This window comes from Cygnus olor, chromosome 9, assembly GCF_009769625.2.
Source record: "Cygnus olor isolate bCygOlo1 chromosome 9, bCygOlo1.pri.v2, whole genome shotgun sequence".
Lineage (NCBI taxonomy): Eukaryota > Metazoa > Chordata > Aves > Anseriformes > Anatidae > Cygnus > Cygnus olor.
Genome location: NC_049177.1, coordinates 2,988,881 through 3,004,482, shown reverse-complemented (window position 1 = coordinate 3,004,482; position 15,602 = coordinate 2,988,881). Strand labels below are relative to the sequence as shown.

At 39.9% G+C, this 15,602-nt stretch overlaps 1 long non-coding RNA gene across 1 annotated transcript; it reads right to left on the bottom strand.

Moving 5' to 3' along the window:
* Positions 1-225: 225 nt before the first annotated feature.
* LOC121074493 lies at positions 226-15,397 on the bottom strand. The gene is made up of 3 exons (XR_005822382.1): positions 15,304-15,397; positions 3,413-3,470; positions 226-619 (listed from the first exon to the last, which is right to left on the bottom strand). It is a non-coding gene; the product is annotated as an uncharacterized LOC121074493 (long non-coding RNA).
* Between the last annotated feature and the right edge of the window lie 205 nt (positions 15,398-15,602).

Here is a 15,602-nt window from a genome sequence, read left to right as displayed (position 1 = left end):
GCAAATGTGATTAAAGACTCAAGCTCAAAGCTGCAGTTCCCTTTCTTACAACTGGATCTAAGGTATAATTTCCTTGGCTTTGCAGCAGTTATTCTGAATTTATACATGTGGGTGTGAATGGAGAATCAAACACAGCACATATTATGCACAACTTAGGTAAATATAACTAAACAAACCAAACAGACATCTCTAAAACACAGTATGAAGATTAATAGAGAGAAATGCTTGAATCAAAGCAAATTTCATTTCAGCCCAGCTGGCACATTTCATGTTATCAAAATACATTAGACTTCTAATCATTTTAAAACAGGAAGTAAAGATAAAGTGAGATTTTATAGTGCATAATAACAGGGAGAAAACAAATTCATAGATGTCATCATCAAAGCAGCTTAGAAAAAGACACACACTTGAATACATCTGCTTTTGAGCTACTGCAGACAGAATTGTCTGTCAGCCCAGGGCTGAAGTGCCATGGTTGCAGTGTGTCAGTGCAGTAGGTACTGGGCTCATCTCAGATGTTTTATGAAAAAATGAAGAGAAAATGGAATTGCCAGAAGGTCCGTGTAACAGGAGATTTCAGCACGAGACGGATGACTGATCACCACGTCCTCTGCAAGACCTAAACGGAAAGGATCACAGTACTCTTTCAAAAAGTTAGCATCAGTACTGAGAGGAATTTGAGGAACACAAAAAGTATCGATAATGAGCTCACCTCAACTGAGTGTAGCTCTGGGAAGCACACCAATGTCAAGCAAAAATGTCATTCAAAATACAGGATTTGACTGGCATAAAATAGGTGAACCTTAGCAGGATACCCTATTTCACAGGAAAACTCAGTGAAAAGGAAGGGAGATGAAGGCATTTCTTTTTCTGAATAATGTTCTGAAAAGATACTGTGAGGACAGTAACCTCACAACTGATTTAACAAGAGATGGTGACGTGCGCGAAGGCCCTGGCAAAGCAGACCTCCCCTGGAGCCAAAAGCGGTGCTGCTGCCTGCAGGAGCCAGGTTGGAAATTGTCCCCACGGCTGGGCAGGGCCGAGAGGAGCGCATCAGAGAGCTGTGGTAATTAACATAATTACGTTTCCTCACAGGGTGAGTGGGAACTGTCTAGTTGCCTTTCCAGGCATGTTACCTGCAATTAGCTCGCTGGAATGCTGGACTATAAATTACTGTCAGAAGAAGCTTTCTAACGAGCAGCCTCAAAGCGCTGAACCACTGGGGAACAGAGGCTGATTCAGAGTGTCCTTCCGCAGTGCTGACAGGTGATATATGTCATCAGAAGAAAAAGAAATTAACACAGGGAAATGTGGGATTACCAACAGGCTTAAACTGAAGTTACACCCATTTTTCAAGTTAGTTATACAATGTTATTCTGTGCTTAAAGTACAGAGTTCCCATTCAATACAAAGATTGTGTACAACTAAAGTCAAGAGGTGAGAGCTGGCAGCGCTGCGTGCTGGTGGCCCATCTCCCCCTGCTGCCCCCTTCTCCATGAAGTACCTGGGCCAGGCCTAATGCAGCCAGCTCCCTTTTCATTAATGGCAGCCTGCACATGCTGGGCTTCATTTCCCACGAGTTAATTAACATCATTTTTTGGAGAAGAAAGTCTAGGGAAAATGGATTGTGTTGGATTTACATTGTACATTTTCTTAAATATCATCCTAAATTTATATCTGCATAGCAAGGATAGTTCTTTTTCCTTGTGACTCTCATTTTGAGTGAATGTAACAGGCTTTGGTCAATTTGCATTTAATCTGGAAATTATGCTGTGCCTTCACAAAAGTATTGGGAATATGGCACAATCCCCCAGATCACTATTTTCAATATTTGCAATGTGTTCTGGTGTAAAGTATGCATGTGAAATCCTCAGCTAAACTCTGCTCTCTGGCATACACCCAATTTTAAGCAGAGGATTAAGCTCAGACTATCAAGACTGAGTTAAGCAAATGCTAACTTGGCTCCGGTGGTGCCCAAGCACAGGCTGTGCAGCAATAAAAACCGTACAAAAAGAAATGTAAAATTGCACAGTTTCATGTACAAGTCTGATCCATGCTGTTATGGCTTTTGAAGTTAGAAGCTAGACAGGCGGAATTTCACTTGTCTCTTGTACTTTTAAACATTTCAGTTTGCTTTCTTTTAGATCAGCTACTTCATTGCAAAGAATACATGGATTCAATTACAAATCAGATTTTTTTTTTGTACCTCTAACTTGACAGAGCAATTCTCAGTTTCAGCATTGACAAGCTCTTCTGCCTAACAAAATAATTCACTGCAAATGATTTAATATGACCTGAGAGAATATTTTAAGGCTGTAAAAATGGCTTTAAAAATACAGTGTAGCATTCTGTCTCCCAAAAGATTACAACAGGATGTGTTTGACAGCCTTGGCTTATAAAATCATTTTGGTAACAGTTATATGTACAAGAATTGTCAAACATGGTGTTACTAGAGGTCAATTCTCATGTTCTCACTTAATACAAGTGTAAAATATAGGTGACAAATTTCATTGTAGCCTGACAGTTTTAGATGTGCAGTAGATGTAACATCAAAAGTATGTCTTAAGCTAGAAGTGGCATTTTTATCATTTCTCAGCTGAATACACATCCTTCACAATGTTTTGATCTTCTTGTAGCAGAACATGAAAAATGTACCCCAGAAAGCTGCCTTATGTTCTAACAAGCTATTTCCTATGAGCCAAACATTTTAAATGCTGCATTCTTTCTTATTTTGAATCACTGAAATGACAGGAACAAGACTCGAGAGAGTTCTGGCAGATTCTAGGACAAAGAAAGTTTCAGAAACTATCAAAGTTCATAGTTTTCCATAGTAGTAGTTTTATTTTTTCATTTCTTTCCCTCTTGCACTATATTCTATCCTGTTAAATGCTCATGTGGTTCTAATTTCTTATTCTGATCTAAGCAGCTGGCAGTGATGGGCCCAGTTCTACCCGTACTCATCTTCACGGTGGTACTCCAGTTACCTAGAGACCCATGACATCTGCGCAATTCTCAGATAAAACCAATCTGAATAATTGCCCATGTAGTCTTTGAATGCCATTTCTCTGTAAGCTCCCCAGCAACTATGAAAATATTAGTGCTGAATAGATACCTTCCCTCTGGTCCCTTTCCCTTAGCGATTGTGTGACGCTAAGGAACACCCCATAGCTGGGAGCGGTGACTGTTAGGCATCCTGCCTGGAAGCTTCAGTAATTCATCCCTACTGCATGTATGATACACGTATATGTATGTGCACACATATTTAAAGATTCCAGAATTCCTGACATAATGAATTATCAACTGTATTGTGAGCAATTATGACTTGGACAATGATGTCTTTTTTGTCGAACTTTAAAATGGGAGTCAAGGATATAGTATTTATGGGGGCCAGTTAAAGAGAGTTGATATTTACCTTCATAGTTAGATGGAAATTATGTTGGTGCCCAAATTCCATAATCTTTTTGAAAGTTCTGAGGAGACAGAAATATAAAATCAGTTATGTAGCAATGGTACTCTTTCTTTTATATATATATATATTTTTTATATTACAGCTATCAGACTGTGAAGAATCCATTATTTTTCTTTTTATGGTGTTTTTGCATTTTTTTTTCCCTAAAAAAAGCATTCTTTTGGAACACAAAAGGGAAAGTGTTGATTTTATTAAAATAAAATTACATACCTGCATTTGTACTGAGGGGAAATTATATCAGAAACAGGTTATAATACTGGCTGGTCAGTCAGACCTTTATGGTCCATAAGTATTTGTGATGGCTCACGGCAGCCCTGAGAAAGGAGGTCACTTTGTACAAGTGATCATTAGGGAGGATTTGAAAACACAGGCTACTAAGTACATTTTTCTCACCTGCCCTGCTGGTGTGGACACTGCAGTTGGGTCAAATTAAAATTCAGTTGCTTTGGAGACAGAGAGACTGAAATGTTGTTATCCACACAGGGAACAGAAAGGACCAAGGAGCTATACGTCATATGCCTCGAACAGTCCAAGCTACCTTCCATCTGGCTAATGGAAGTGAGACAGGAAAGGACAAGGAAAGGTGTTTCTCTTTAGAAAGAAAAGGTGAATACAGTGAGCATCTTCCAAAGAAGCATGGGACTTGATGAAAGCTTTAGTGTGGCAGTGGCAGAGGATTACTGCAGCCTTAATGAAGGTAGTGACTGGAGGCAGTCGCACCTGCACAAGTTTGTGCTGCGAGACACCAGTTATAAATAAATTTACTATCTTCTCTATATTATTGCTAGAGATCATTAAAAATATTCTAGCAATTATTTCAGTCTAAAATCTGGAAAGGATTTTTAAAATTACCTTTATTATCTGTAGTGTCAAGTTGTCCATTAAATTTTTTTTTGCTATGTTATTAATTAATTTTAAAATTACTGTCATTTCCACATCCCATTTTCATGTTTAAAAAAAAAAAAAAAAAGTGAATCATAGAAACTTGTCTTTTGTACCATTTAAATGGGGAATTAATACTTACAAGACTGTTTTTCTATTTCCTGGGAAAATATTTACATTCGTTATCTGTTTTTCTCAAAAAAAGTTCCTTGGCCGTTCACCGAGAAATGATGTCACTAAGGTGCGACACCAAGGAGAGTCTTTTTGCCAGCAACCTTCTCCCACATTAGTCACTGCAGCAGCTAAAAACTGTGCTCCTTCCCAGCAACCCCTCTTAGCCATTACTATTAGCTGAAGATTGCTATGTGCACTAGACTAAAAAGTTCATTGTATTTTTCAATGCGAGCATTTCTTTCCTGGTGCTGTGTGGTTGCCAACCTCTCTGCTCTCCCAGGCACTATGGGACTCTGACAATTTCTAATGATGACAAAGTAATTCAGTACTGTCTGTGTTTATTCTTCCAGGAATAAGCTGCTTTAGCAGAAGCACATTTCCAATGTGTGTGACCTTTGCTCTCCTTAATAATTCTTTCTGACAAAATGAAGAGACTGCAGCGTTTCGTAATGGGAGCTCTATTAATTGTTGCATCTTCTGATTATTAAGGAATTGAAAAAAAAATCATATTTATTTAAACCAGCCTAAAATGCATTCATTACATAAAGTTGCCAAGCAAATCAGAGAAGCCCAACAAGTCTAATCCATTCAAGAGGCAATAGCTAAAAGCTAGAGCTGATTTCACGTGGAGTTGTGGGTGTGAGCTTCTCTTGGCAGAGACACAATCACTAGTACAAGGCTGATACCTCTAGAAGTATTGGCTCCAATCTGTAGGACCACCATGCCTACACAAGGAGGGGAAAAAGTTTTCTTAACATTACGTTTCTATTTCTGAACCTCCAGGGCTGAGCAGTTCATTACTGATGTAGTATAGAATAGCCCCAGGACAGTTCTGCCTTGCTATGGTCTTCTAGAAGTTAAGAGCATCCAAGAACAACTGAAGAACCAAGTATTAACTAGTATTAACTGCACAATAAAGCTGTATGAAAATGTTGCCCAAAAATGTTACACTACTGAGTGGTACATGTTAGCGAATAATGACTTTTTAGGAAAGATCACCCATCCCTTATTAAGACACGCTGGTTAGGCTTTCACATGTCCACCTTTGCCACAGTAGGACAAGAATACAGATGCTGTCACCACTGCTTAGGGCAGCTTCCCTGATCTGCGAAGTGGAGGTTCAGTCCCATTCCCCAAAGGCTTCTGTCATCATTCTGAAAGGTTTTGTTTTAAATCTCTATACTAAAAACTGAAATACTGAAAAAAATATATTATTTTTCTTATTTCTACATTTTCTAATTCAGTGAGTGTGTCCTTCCACTATTTTTAATGGAGCATAGGCTGAAATGACTCTCATCTGTTTATTCACCCAAGCAGCAGCAGCATTCGTTCTTTGGGCATGAATACAGCCTCTTGCACTAAAGCAATGCAATTCTTTTGCTCTGCATCAAAGAGGAGGTTCATATGTATTCAGATTCATGTTTATTTATTTATTCAGGCAAGTGACTGGTAGAATTAACTGACATGATCAAATGAAGATCTGGAGCTTGCAAAGCACTCCTTAGCTAAGAAGAGCCCACATTTGTGTTTAAACTGCAGGTTATAAATGATTCTTCAAGCAATAGCTTTTAAACAGTGCTACTGAAAATATTGACCTGAGCACATTTCTGACTTTTAGGGAAGCCTTGGCTGAGAGCCCAAAATGCTTTAGCCTGCCTGTTTCCTTAAAACATTATGAAAAGACTTCAATGGAAAAGCAGCTTTAAGTTTGAAGGCATATGTATTGAGTTGTGAGCGGAACTTTCTTGTGTAGATTTATCACTAATTACTATCTGAGTATTAGGTTATGGAACAAAAAGAGGGAGAAAAAAACCATACAAATCCTGTTTAAAGAAACATGGGTTAATAGTAAAAATAATGTCTACGCTTTGGTTACACAAGCAAGCTATTTTAATTGTTGCTATTGGAAGAGAAGCATCAGCATACTGCATCTTAAATCATCTAGAAAAATGTATTCCTTGGCTTTTTGTCATTGAATGAAATGTTTTACAAAACAGAGAAAACAGTTCTACTTCCTTATATGTTTTTAGTATGTCTTCAAGGCATTGCTATTTATTTTGCAAGGTCACAATAACTGTGTGTAATTCATTTCACTGCATATTTGAAATATGGGCCAGCAGCTATCAATTAAAGTGACTGATTGAGTAAAGTGCATAGTACTTCTGCCTGTTGTAGGCTACAGTCACTGGTATTTCAAAACCATTTCCTTTTACATCAGTTCTCTGCTTGGCTAGTTTGCCTAACTTTAGCTTTAGAGGCAGTGGACTTGGAACAAATTCAAAAATGTTTTAAAAAAAATGTCCAGATTAAAAAGTAACAGTTGAGTAAGAATGATTGTAGAACAAATAATGAAAACAACTAAAAGCTAAAATTTCACACTGTGATTTTCTCTAATTGCCAACTAGCATGGGCTAAGGGGATTTTTCAGCAATCTCAGTGATCTCCAGGCTCTTAATATCTGAGTATTGTCTTGATGGCTGCATATTGAAAAACGGGTTTAGTTCTTTGGCCAGGTTGTGTGTACACTGGAAAACTACTGAGCTGATTTTTAATGGAAGAAGACAGGGAAGATCACGTAGTCTTCATTCTGCAAGTTTTGTACATTTTGTCTTGCTGTGATTGCCATCACAGATTTATTCAGATTGCTACCCTGTTATATTTTTCCATCCAAAGCTGCATGCTGGTTACTCTGTTCAGGTTCATTAGCTCAGAATTATAGCTAACAGAGGATAAGGAGTTGGTCTGGAGACACTGACTTGTTTGGGCTTTTCCAGAAAAGAAGTCTCAGCACAATTTTGTAGTGCACATTTGGCAGATGTGGTCACACTGTAGCAAGTTCCCCTTTCACATCCTCTGATGAAGATGGTATGAATCATCCTTAGAAGACCTGTTTCCGTGTCTCTTCCCCATCTCTGCCAGCAGCCTCCCCCACTCCTTATAGTATCTGGCAAGGTCATAAAATTCTGTGGAGTATGTATATGTGTTTAGATGTATAGGGAATGCATCATGGTCATGTGTTAACGCTACCATCCTGTATTTTGACTGGGATAACAGCAGCCCACATCTGCCCTAGAGCCACCAACAGGTACGTTAAGCTGGTCATGGACTTGATGTCCTAAGAGACGTTGCCTATATTAATGACCAATCATTGTGTTGCTGCAGATTGTTAAACCTTAGGGCCGTATGTCCTATTCATGCTGATAGGACTGGGTTGTATATCACACTCAAACTAGCTGCTTGAGCTAGCATTGTCCTGATCACAGATGCAATAGGCCTGTTCCAGAGTCACAGTCTCCTTGTATGCATCTGTTCAGACACTGTATTTTAATGCACATGCCCTGTGAATAGATCAAACAATAGACCACATTTGAAATATATATATTTTTATTTTTGTGTGTGTGTGTTTGTGATAAAATAGGCTTACATTATTAGCTACACCAGGCTGTAGTCAATACCTGGCAACTCCTTTTCTGCCACTGTAGTGGGGAACCAGCAAGGGGACTGAGCTGGATGAACCGAGAAGCTGTACTGATGTAGATCCATTAGCTTCTTGAATAACAGCCTCGCACCAGTCCTGCCTTCTCCTGAGAAATTCAGCCCAGCGAGGATGTTTGAAAAGTGCATCCAGTGTAAAGCTAATTTTAGAACTTCTGTGGTTTAACCTCTGCTAGCCAGTGTAATAACTAACTGTGCTATCATTTATGCTGAACATTTAATTAAAAGCAATTTCATTATTTACTCGAGTGGTTTGGACCATGAAGGAGGTGATGTGCCAGCATTCCTGCAGTGATACTTCAAGCTGCTTGGAAGCTGCTGGCCCCATCCTCCAGTTCCACAAAGCAGGCTAATCAGCAAGGTGTTAGAGGAAAATCCCCCCATCTGGCTTGTGAAGTTCGTGGGTAAAAGATTGCCAAACATCCTGAATATGTAAAGGAACAGAAGAGATGGCAGGAAACATCCAGGAACAGCCAGATGCTGCAAATTCCATATTTTAGTGTGAGTATAATACACAAAGAAAGAAGCCAACTGACAGGAATAGAGAGATGGAAGGGAGATGAAAGGGAGCCAGCAAATAGTACAGGGCAATAAAACCATACCAAAAGCAGGACTAGCTTGTTCCAAAAGATAAACAGTTTGCTCAAAAGCAGAGCTACACAAATGCCAGAAGGTATAGAAAGTATCTGTGTGTAGCTAGAGGTATTAATCCCTGCATCATAGAGTCAAAAGGGATTTTGAAGTCTGCATCAGTTTTGTATAGAGGCTTGTAGCATCTGCTCAGTACATGGCTAAATAAGTATTCACATGTTATTTAAAAATAATTTTACTCTCTTTGGTAGTCTCTGCCCTGTATTACTATATGAATGTACAACAGCTGACACTGTGATCTTTTGGAAGAGTGTTTCTTTGACAGTTCCTAATGGCATGTTTATTGTGCTTTTAGATATTTTCATGATTCAAAAAGATTTTCTCTATGATGTTGGATTTATAGATTGGCAAAAGAAGTATGTAGCAAAAGAAGTCTGAAAAAAAAGTCCAGAATAACCTGCAGACTTTAAAGTAATGCAACTTATCAAACAAAAATATTTATTTTAAATGTGTCACAAAAGAAAGCTGCTGAGAATTTATTTTTCAGATTTTGTTCTTCTATTAACTCAAAGAGAACTGAATTTCTCTGGAAAATCTGTACACCTTTCACAGGCTACATGATTTTCTGGAATGTGGGCCTACTGTTTATTTTCAAAAAAAAATAATAATAATAATAATGTTGAGCACTCACAGCTGATTTCAATGAGAGAGAGGAATACCCTGCACCTCTGAAACTCAAGCTAAAGCTGATGACAACTCTATTAGCACCTGTGGGAAGCGATAGCTATGGCTATGAAGACCAAAGCAATTAGTGGTGAGGACCTAACACCATGGTTTACACATCTCAGGGGTCTTAAAGTTAACTTCAGCCTAGTCCCATGGGCTGAGTGCTGATTAGCTCCTACAGTATGTGAGGTGTCCTCCTGGAGCTGCCTGCTGTGTTATCCGTTTGTAAAAGGAACCCAGCCTGGGCACTGCGAGACCAGTGAACAGGGAGAACCAGCACACGGTAGGCCATGGGTTCAGAAAACCAGCTTCAAAAGCACAGTTTTTCTCAACTGACATATTCTTGTAGACGCATCTAATATTGCTGAGAAGTTGTCTTGAAGGTAAAACTGAGATTTTCAAACTTTTCAGAACTTGAAATGAACTTGCCTTGGACCTTCTGGTTTGTGTTTAGATGCGTCAACCTGGCCTCTAATCTTCACTCCTCAATCTCTTGTGTCCCAGTGGCTCCAGCAAGAATTGATACTCAGTACCTTGCAAAACCTGTCGCTATGCTTGGGGAGAAGATGATGCAGTACTGTAATACCCTTAAAGTTTCATAAATTGTAACAGCAGACTGTGCTAGGGAACCAGCACATGTTTATAATGCTTTTCCTTGGTATAACATTTAAACTGAGAGTTGCTACAGAAAGCACTGCAGGACTGGTGATTGTGCAGTATTCTGGTGAATTTGTGTAGAGGGATCAAACGAGGGAAAGATACCCATGTTTTGCTGTAAACTGTGCTTGCTGAGCAGAACAACATTCCAGAGACACAGTTGTAAGAGGAAAAAGCAAGGGCTGCATTCTTCCCCTCACTAGAAGCACCATTAGTGTGGGATTAGAGCAGGGGAAAATCTACACAATCAGATAGTTGAATATTCCCATATAAAGCCAAAAAAAATAGTCTTTATACAACACGGAGGAAGATTTCCTGACAAGCATGATTCTGTCACCTCAAACTTGTTTGAAGTGATAAGATTCATGCCATAAAGATGAAAAAGAGTGATAAAAGCAGTTGCTCACTAAGACAGCCAGTAGTGGAATTGTGAACCGAGGCAGAGAATTACTTCTGCCATCGTCCCTCACTGCTCCCTGTGGCCTTCAGTCAAGCATGGCCCAGCCAGGCCAGAGTATCTGCAAGAGACAGTGGTAAGAACCAGATCCAGCCCAAGCTGAGGAGCCTTGTGGGTTATAGCGTAGTGTCGGCCATCCTAGCACGTAACTGTTGTTGCTTGTTGGCCTGGGAACGGTAAATCACTACTCAGCTCCACATTTGTTCCTCAACACTTTCCAAGGCTAGCCTGAAAAAACATCTATCAGCAGTTTCCAGAAAGCCTCCTAAATGAGGCTCCTAGCCTCTGCCCCAGCTGAGATGAACACAAGCTGGAGTTCTTCTAAGAACAGCAGAGGTGTTCGAACAGCAATGCAGAGGAGACTTACGAACAATAAAACGCCCTTTATTTCACCCCTGTGCCAAGGCACCCCAGTCTCTGATCTGCAGCAGTTCCTCTTTGCAGCAAGACTCACAGAAGAGCAGCCTTTGGTCCACGTAGACTTGCAGTCCTATACAGTTTTGTTCCCTGATTGCACCCAGAAATAATGGCCAAGATGAAGAGTACCCCTGCAGTGGTGTAACCTCCATAACTCAACAACTGAGAAGCTAACAATGAACAGAAAAGCAGAGAAATAAATTGTGTAGCTAAACAGCTTCCTTACACAAGCAGCTGGGTGAAGGATCAACTTCCCCCATCTGCAGTGGATCCTGCATTTTCACTGGGTTAATTGGGAAGAGGCTTGCTGGCACACATGCCATGCCATACACTGGCAACATGTGGGCATCCAAGCTATTAAAGGGAATTCTCAAGCAGAGAAATCAACCGCTTCAAGCTGTTGGGACTGGTCACATTTTGAGTACATACTGCTTTAAAATGTGAACAGTACAAGAGAGATTTATTGTCACAGGAAACTCAGACTCCACATTTCTTTCATTAAGTAACTTATTTTGTCATTATTTGTAGCTAACAAAACAAGTGAGCATCAAGTTAAGTGACTTCTGAGCCAAAAAATTGCACTTTGGTACTTTTTCTCTTTTTCTTTCTTTCTTTCCTTTTTTTTTTTTTTTTTAAATAGTCTGGAAACATCCAGTGAAAAACAACTATTTGTCAGTCCAGCATCTTCTGAAGAAGACCCCTTTCCTGAGTACGCCAAATAGTCTAACACAGTGAGGGTCTGATGAGTCCTAAAAGAACAGAATGTCTTGTTCATTTACATACAGTAAACACATGTTTCATCCAAACGCAATTGTGAAATAGTTTTGAAATCCTTCTTTCATTGCAGTTTTGAGACTGCTGGCTAGCAAGAGTCCCAGAAGGTTGTATTGTCTCTTGTTTACACGGGAGGATCAAAAAAAAAAAAAAAAAAAAAAGAGTTCAGAAAGATCATTTGTCTTTTGTTTCCTGAGCACTTTATTTCTGTTGAAGTACTATTTCTAAGATTAAGCCTCAGACACCTTCTGGATCCATCCAATATAAACTCACGCTTTGAAGGAAGACAGCTAGTTTGGCATACATGCTGATAGTCTGTCTTTATCACCACAGTCTAGATAAAATTTAGAAGCTGGAAACAGTTCTGTCTAGCAGTCATAATTCTGACTGCATTTATCTGGCACCATGTTCCCTTGCTCTTTCTTTTGATTCATTCTGCATTTTCTTCTCCAAATATTTTCTTTGACTGAGTACCTATAGTACGAATGCCTGGCATGCTGAGTAATTCTAATTCTGGTCACTCATGGGAGTAGGTGTTGAGGCTGTCCAATACTTTTCAGAATCAAGTCCAAAAGACAGAACTGGTACAGATTGTAAAACCATCATAGCAACAGCAATCCAATCCTCTATGAAAAGCTGTCTTGAAGAAAACTCCCCGCTAAAATCTGTGTATGGCAGGGAGAAAGGCTCAAAGTTTTCCTTGGACAGATACTGCAGAGCAGTCCAGATAAAGCAAGCCCAAAAGGGAAAAAATAATAATAATATCAGAGCTGAATGGACTCGGTATTAGGCTTTTACTTTGAAACCAGAGTTTAATTTTGAAATAGCTATAAGTGTAACAAGCTTGGTGGTCTCTCCTCGGTCTCTGGTGGTTAGGGGAATCCACAGCACAAAACCACCACACAGCATCTGACACAATTGGCAGTCGTGGTGTAAGAGAGGCCCCGGACTGATCCTTCACAGCTGCAGCGCATCTTCACCGTGACAGAATAGCAAAGAAAGATGTGTGCTCTGATCAAACGGACTTGGCGTGTGGAAAACCAGCTCAGTCCACACCAAGTAAATGCAATGGCTGACCCAACATCAGCTCAAACAGCTCTCACAGTCTTTAACATTACCATTCCTCAGTGAACCGCCTTGGTGAGCATCTGTATGTTTTCAGAAATTCCATAATAACCTATGGAGAGTAATAACTACAGCAAGTGTACTGGCCTCACACAGGAACTGCTCAGGCAGAGGCTGAGTCTCATGCACCCTTCAAACTGTATTACAGCATGAGTAGAGCTAAACTGGGACAGAGGCAGGAAAGGACAACAGCAGAAGGAGATGCAGCCAGGAGCTGCATTCTTCATCTTCACGATTGATACTTTGCAATTTTTGTAATGGGTTTCACTGATGAGCTTAAAGAGATCTGTTAATGAATTACTTGACTCACAAAATGTTCTTGTGGCATAGAAGGATTAAATTGATCTACAAGCGAGTAAACTTAGAGGCTGGGAGAAAGCCCACGAGCCAGCCAAATGTGCAGCCCATCAGGGAGCAGTGGGGACACCTGGAGGTGTGGGATAGCTCCCAGCCTGCGATGCCCACTGCAGGGCACACACTGCAGGGCCACCAGGAGAAGGCTTCCCTCTTCCCTTCCACACCTCTTCTGCTCATCTGTTCCCCTCAGGTCATGTGAAGTTCCAGCTTTTTGTTTTGATTAGTTGTAAAACAGAATAAGTTAAGCTTACTACCACTGAGTGTAGTGAAAGTGGCACAAAACCTTAAGTTGTCCTTCAATGGCCCCTTAAATATGTGGATGGTATAAGAGAAAATCTAACCCAGTCTAGCTCAATGGCCACACCAGACAGTTATCAAAGTCAGCAATCATCAAAATCTAATAGTGGAATACTGGTTATCAGGAAAAATAAACCATTTTATGATTTGCCTTTATCACAAGAACATGTCTTATAAAATAGGCACCAAACGTCATTTGTTTCTACTTAAATTGTACGCTGTGTGCTTCCTTTTTCTGAATAAAATGTCCATTAAATATTTATGGAATGGCATGAGTCAGAGGAAGCTTACACAAGATTCATGTGCAGTGTGCAGTAAAGCACTATTGTTTTAAAGTCACCAGCTTGGGAAGGCTATCAGCCCTTTAAGAATGACACGCAAAGCCACGAAGAAAAAAAAAAAGACAAAAAGATTTTAGCCATGACTTGCCCTCTGTATCTGCTCAGAGTAATTGCACAACTGAAGTTTTTTATTCTATGAGCAATCAGGAACCACAGAAATGTTGAATAGCTTAATGCTATTCAATTATGGTGTATGCATAGTCATTGAAGGATCAGCTCTGAAAATTTTTCTAATCATTCAAGGCAACTGGGGGCCAAGGAACTGGGAGCCAAGGGAATGAAAGAGAAACAGAATTTTTCAGCACTTAATCTGAATGCGCAGGTCCTCACAGAAGAGGAGCAATTTAAATGTCTGTTACTCTGTGCTACAGTTTCCATCTTAAGAGATCAGCGTCATAAATTTCTTCAGGAATGGAGTCTGTGTTGTCACTCAGTAGTTGGTTTGAGCCGTAGATAATCAGTCTAAATCAGTGCTGTAAGCATCACTTAGTTCTAATTCAGATAGAAATAATGCAGCTCAAGTATAATTTGATTTACAGCTGACAGTCATCTTGGGAAGCGCTTTCTAGAAGAAGGCATTTCAGAAAGTCCTTGAGGGAGTACTGGGGATAAACATATGCTGAGAGGATTGCAAGGGTATTCCTATTGGTAAGAGGTAGTAAGGTCAAAGCAAAAAATGGTGGGGTTTTGTTGGTTGGTTGTTTTTTGGGTTGTTTGTTTTGTTTAGTTTTGTAGAAAGACTCTCAATTCAGAGGCTGCACATGGAGAAACTAGTATGACCATGTAGTAACTCCCTAGCAGTTTAGTTGTATGAAACTGACCCTATTACTAATAAAAATGTAGTTTCAAGACAATGGCTACTATTTACATCTTCTCCATAGCCAAGAAGCCATGTGGCCAGAGGGACAGCTGCTTCACTGTCACCCACCTGGGGGCCGATGGAGCTGCTGTCTGTGCACTTTTTTTTAAGTCTGTGTTAAATATCTAACTTCACTTGAAATGACCTTTCACAGATGACCTTTAGGGCCTAAATTTGAAAAGACTATCAAAGAAAAAAAAAAATCAAAGGAAAAAAAAGCTGAGAATTGTTTAAAACCTCTCTTGCTTTATCTTTGAGACAATATCCCTGTGCTAACATTGTTTATCTGCTTTGCTGAACCACGGACTCACCAGCAATGCGGCAATTCAGCAGCAAGTCATTTCTGCCTTCCTTAAAGATGGGGTTTTTTGAGCTTAGCAGGACAGAAATAGAGCCTCATTCTACTTCAGGAGCAAACCAGAAAAGGCCACTCATTTCACATGCATCAGATGCAGGCTGGTTTTGACTGACACCATTAACATTGTGCAGATCTAGGCATTTTGTCTCCCCTGTTGGGAGTATTACAGATGTACCACAGGATGATTTCTAACAGTTACTTTAGCTTAGCTCTCTGGTTAATTGTAGCACATGATCAAAAAGTGGAGGGGGGGGGGGGGGGGGGAAGTTAAAACTAAATCAAGAGCACACCACAATATGACAGCAAATCTTGGACATAGCTTACCTTCTCTGTACCATGTGGGAATACCTCAACCATAAAGGGTATCTGACACAAGTTTTGTATGTTGAAGCCAAAGATGGGTGACCTAGGAGGTACTGAAATGAAGGATGCATTATATCGATTCTGATTGCTCATGTCCACCCAACAAAATCTCTGCTTATGCCTTAATTTTAACACTTTTAATTTCTTATCATATGCAAAAGAAAGCACTGAGCAGGCAGTCCTTGCAAGTCCCATTCCATAGAGCTATCCCAGCCAGGAACCAGCATTACCATGCTCACATTCACCCAAGCCCAAATCTC